Below are 5,803 nucleotides of genomic sequence, written 5' to 3'. Positions count from 1 at the left end.
TTTTCCCCAAGGGAAACAACTTCTTGCTGGTGCGAGTTCAAACCCTGGAACCTCCACGGGAGCAACCAGGAAGGGGAAAAATCATCGAATGTTTTCATGATGGGTTCTAACCTCCATGTGGCTACTTAGTCACGCGATTATGGTGAAGCCGAAACTTCCAAGGATAAGACTGTTCCCGGAAATACTGACCTTCATATTGACCGACCCCCTGTTGAGACTATACCACAGATACCGAAAGGTTCTGCTAAATGCGTGACTATTAATCCTAATGCTAGGGCCACCCAGAACTACTCCATTTTTGAGGATCTAGCTCAGAGTCCGTGCGCCATGTCCACTTTAGAGGTTCTCCAGCCGTGTCCGGCTCAACGAAGTGCTTTACTTTCCGCGATTGGGGCAGTCAATCCAACTAACTCTTCATTGCTCAATTTCGACATGTTAAATGTCAAAAAGCGACTCCCTCATCATATGGCTTTCCAAATAAAGTCTACCTACCGGAAAATGTTAATCATACCATTATTGATGAAGGAGCTTCCACGTGCATCATGTCGATGTCATGTTGGAAGGCTATTGGATCGCCTACGGCCATTCCTTCACCTATCGTCTTGACTGCATTTGATGGCCATTCTCATAAGCCGCATGGGATTATCCTGGCCTTTCCTATATGTGTTGGGGGGAAGGTCCTGAATATTGAAGTAGAAGTCATATATGCTAACCTAGACTATAATCTCCTCTTAGGAAGGAACTGGGTATACGAAATGGACGCCATTGTTTCGACTCTGTTTCATGTCATTTGCTTTCCTCATGAGGGGAAAATTGTTAAGGTTGATCAATTGGATTATTGTCTAGTCGATCCTCAAGCAAGCTCTAACTCTACTGTCCCTTTAGTGGATAACCCTCATCCGCCTACTGAGAATTTAGGAGTGGGGATGTATTCCTCATTGATGGGTACCTTTGATCTTCCCTCTCCTTTCGCTAAAATCAATGCCGTTTCATCATGTAAGGAGTCTCCTCGACTAGAGTTCTTTCGAAATCATTATTTTTCAGACCCTTGGACCTTGCCTTCACCTACGACCACATTAGTTGAAGGACAAGTGAATGGAATGGCATTCCCTATATCTGCAGCTGAGCTTAGATATCAGTCTATCATTAACTTTGCAGACGACCATTCTACTCCTTTTTCCGAAGAGGAGTTAGATGGTGATGTGGCCCCGGCCTGGAGCCTTGATTCTACCTCTGCCTTGGACTGCTTAGATTCAGTTTTACCTTCTGAAGAAGCAATCCTTGAAGCAATGATGGGTATAGATCGACCTTGGGAAGACTTACACCATCGTTCATACTTTCTTCCTCCATTGCAAGAAGTAGAATCTAGATTCTCCGAGCTCTTTACTAGTGATGTTTGTACGGTGTCAAATCCTTTGGCTCCAGCACACATTCGTGCCAAAGGTAATATGTCGGTGATTTAAAAAACGATACCTATAAACATCTCTAGGGACCCTAACGTGATCGAGAATCTCTTCATCAGAATTGAATGTTCCCCTGAAGAAATTCAAATTTACACTGACCTGTTCAAGGAATTTCGAGATGTATTTGCTTGGTCTTATGAAGAAATGCCTGGCATTGATCCTTCTATAGTTCAACATGAGATCAAGACGTATGAAAACGCCAAACCGGTTCGTCAAAGACTTCGGCAGGTTAATCCTAAGAAAGTAGTAGCTATTAAAGCTGAAGTTGAGACGCTGCTAAAGGCGGGTTTCATATACCCTGTTCCTCTTACTGATTGGGTTTCTAATTTAGTCCCTGTGGATAAAAAGCAAGGAACAATCCGAGTATGCATCGATTTTAGGGACCTAAACAAGGCTTGTCCGAAAGATAATTACCCCATGCCATTCATTGATTAGATTATCGACGAGTGTGTGGGTAATGAGATTTTTTCCTTCATGGATGGTTTTTCGGGTTATAATAAAATTTCTATCCGTCCTGAAGATCAACATAAGACAACCTTTATATGTCCTTGGGGTACCTTTGCATATAGAAAGATGCCTTTTGGTCTTAAAAATGCTGGAGCCACTTTTCAGTGGACCATGTCATATGCTTTCCACGACATCAAACATGTCATCGAAGCATACTTGGACGATCTCGCTGCTCGTTCTCGAAAGAGAACTGATCACCCTAGTCATCTTCGAGTGGTTTTTGAGCGATGTCGTTTTTATAAAATCCGGTTGAGTCCCAACAAGTGCGTTTTCGCGGTTACGTCTGGTCGGTTATTAGGTTTCATTGTGTCAAATGAAGGGATTCGCGTTGATCCCTTCAAGGTTGAGGCGATAGTTCAGTTGCCTCCCCCATCCTCAATTCGACAACTTCAAAGTCTTCAAGGGAAGGCTAATTTTTTAAGACAGTTTATAGCAAACTATGCCAAGATCTCTAAAGGGTTCATGCGTTTTCTACGGAAAGGAGTTCCATTTGTGTGGGACGACTTTGCGCAGCGGTCGTTCGATGCTTTGAAAAAGGAATTAGTCTCTGCCCTGCTTTTGAGTCCACCAGATTATGGTAGAGACTTCCTTTTATATCTCGCTGCAGCAGAATCAACCATTGGTATGGTTCTCGTTCAGGAGGACGATGCTCTCATCGAGAATGTGATTTATTATTTGAGCCGAGGCTTAATAGGTCCTGAACTTCGCTGTTCTTCGGTTGAGAAGTTGGCCTTGGCAGCTGTCCATGCTATCCAGCGGCTCTGTCATTATATCCTGCTACGCAAAACTTTTGTCTTAGCGGCGGTCAATCCATTTCAATTTGTCCTTAGTAGGCAAGTGATTGGGGGAAAATATAACCGATGGATAGTCATTTTGCAAGAATTTGATCTCGAATTCTTGTCAGCCAATTCTAAGAAATCCATGGTTTTCGCGGAGCTAATTTCTGAGCTGCCTTGTGGAGAGGATACTGTTTATGAGGAAAGTTTTCCCGACGAACATCTATTCCTCATCTCTTCACTCAACCCTTGGTATGGAGATATCATTGTCTATCTCTAGACTTCGAAGTTTCCCTCTACTTTCTCCAAGGATGAATGTCGAAAATTACATCACCTGGCTAAAAATTATGTTATCATTGGTGACACATTATGCCATCGAGGGGTTGATTCAATCCTTCGGCACTGTTTAACCTTAGAGGAAGCAGAGTCAATGCTCAATGACTGCCACAGTGGAGCTTGTGGTGGTCATCTATTAGGTCTTGCTACAACCCAGTGCATCTTACGTGCCAACTATTTTTGGCCTTCACTCTTTAAAGACTGTGTGGAAGTGGTCAAACGCTGTCACCCCTGTCAAATTTTTACTCGCAAGATGCGTGCACATCTAGCTCCTCTTTTTCCCGTTGTCACCGTCAATCCCTTTACTAAGTGGGGTATTGACTTTACAACTTGTAATCTGCCTTCAGCGGCGAATCACAGGTACATTATCATGGCTGTAGACTACTTTACAAAGTGGGCCGAGGCCATGCCCACTTATAAAAACGATAGTGACATGGCAGCATTGTTCCTTTTCAATCAGGTTATCTCAAGATTTAGTATCCCAAGAGAGATTGTCACTGATCATGGCAGTCATTTCCAGAATCAACTGATGTCTGAATTGGCTCTCAAATTAGGTTTCCGGCAGGAGCATTCGTCTCCTTATTATCCTCAGGCCAATGGACAGGTCGAGGCAGTCAATAAAACTCTTAAGATGATCCTCCAATGGACAATTGATAAAAATTAGTTCAATTGGCACGTTATGTTGTATTCAGCTCTTTGGGCATATCGAACCTCCGTAAAGACGGCTACTAGTTTTACACCTTTACAGTTGGTTTATGGGATGGAGTCTATCTTTCCGGTTGAATGTGAAATTCTGTCTCTTAAGTTAGTTGTTGAGCTCCTTACAAAGACTTCGAGTCTTGAAGAGTGCCTCCTTCATTTGGAACATCTCGATGAGCAGCGTCGAGATGCTGCCACGATGAATGAGGCTCATAAGAAAAGGGTTAAAACGCAGTATGATAAATCTGTCCGTCCTCGAGTCTTTTCTGAAGGTGACCTTGTCTTGGTCTATGACCAAGATAAAGACACCTTGGGGGAAGGCAAATTTAAGCCTATGTGGTACGGTCCTTTCATTATTAAAAGAGTTTTAGAAAAAGGGTCGTATGAGTTAATCGATTTTGAGGGAAACAAGCTGGTGGAGTCCCAAAACAGGCTCTACCTAAAGAAGTACTTTGCTTAGTTTTGGCCAGGCAATGGCTTATTTGTACTTTATGTATATTTGTACATATATCATCGAGAGTTTTTTTGATATCAACACTTTTTGGTCTGCTGTGGCAGGTGTTGATGGATGACTTGGTCTATTTTGGGTTCGCCGATGGTGCTAGTCAGCACACTCGGAATCTCGGTTCCGCAGCTTGGGTACTCTATTATCTAACTGGTCAATTGATGGTATCAAGAGGTGTATGCATCAGTCCTGCTTCAAACAATATGGCTGAGTATACTGTCGTTATTAATTTATTATCCAAGGCAATCTCTCATGGGATCGACTCGTTGGTAGTGTATCTTGATTCTCAATTGATAGTGTCACAATTAAACAACATTTATCGAGTAAGGGATCCATGTTTATATCGCCAGTATTTAAGGGTGAGGTTGTTGCAAAGATCATTTACTTATATTAATTATTTGCACATTCCAAGATCTCATAATTGGTTAGTTGATTCTATCGCTAATCAAGCATTAGACTGGCACATCAATCATTCATCACCATAAAATAAAGCATCAAAAAGTCGAACTGTATATATATATATATATATATATATATATATATATATATATATATATATATATATATATATATATATATATATATATATATCATAAAGCGTCTCGAGTGTACATATGTTTTTCCAAAAATATACAAAATTGGGACTCAAATGCCCATAATCATGTCCAGCATAACTAATGCCCCGGCTCATGATGAGTGGCTAAGTAGGTAACTATCGCATTGGCCACACACCGAAAAGTGCGAACCCAGTCATGATGCATGCCAACCACATGACGCTGCATATCCTCAAGAAGGTCCTCTATGGTAGCCATCAGTACTCGGCAGCTCAGTCTCGCCAAGTGTCACTGGACGTTACGTAGAGTCCACTCTGTATCAGCAGCTGCCTCTTCAGCTCCTCGGCCACACCGTTTATGCCGCGGGAATCCATCTGGTCGTACCAGCCCAATGTCTAGAACATGATCATCATATCAGTCATTTGAATCTCATCAAAAATATTTTTCAAAAGTGCATCATTATATTTAAAAAATGCAAAAAAATCATAAAATAAAAAATTCTTACCAATCTCGCCCCATGCTGCGTTCGGCGGTAATTCTAGATCAGGATCTCCTTGGAAATCCAGCCCAGCATAGGGGTAGTCATCTATGGCGATGATCTGCTGATCCCACTAGGTGAAGAAGTCATCATCAAAGGCAGTCCTTGGGACCTCCCCACCCCCCAGACATTTCATTAGATCAGCCCACCAGCCCATGCGTTGATCTTTTGGGGTGCTGATGGAAACAGCTACCCGAGGGTGGAGTGCGGGAACCTTCTCAAAAAAGAAAGTACACAGGATAGTCCCATATCCAAAGTTTTTGGTCTGTCCCCTCTTGATAGAAGTGAGTTGGATCTTCATGTTGGTCAGAAGAGGAGTACACCAGTCGAACACAGTAGTGAGACAGTCAACTGCCACGCTCATGGTTAGCTGTGATGCCTGATGCAGAGAGGACGATCCGTTCACTCGAGCTATGGTGAATAGG

Source organism: Pinus tabuliformis, chromosome 9 (assembly GCF_031772625.1).
Source record: "Pinus tabuliformis cultivar Carrire ecotype Pingquan chromosome 9, CPIR1, whole genome shotgun sequence".
Classification (NCBI taxonomy): Eukaryota; Viridiplantae; Streptophyta; class Pinopsida; order Pinales; family Pinaceae; genus Pinus; species Pinus tabuliformis.
Note: the sequence above shows the minus strand (reverse complement) of the source record.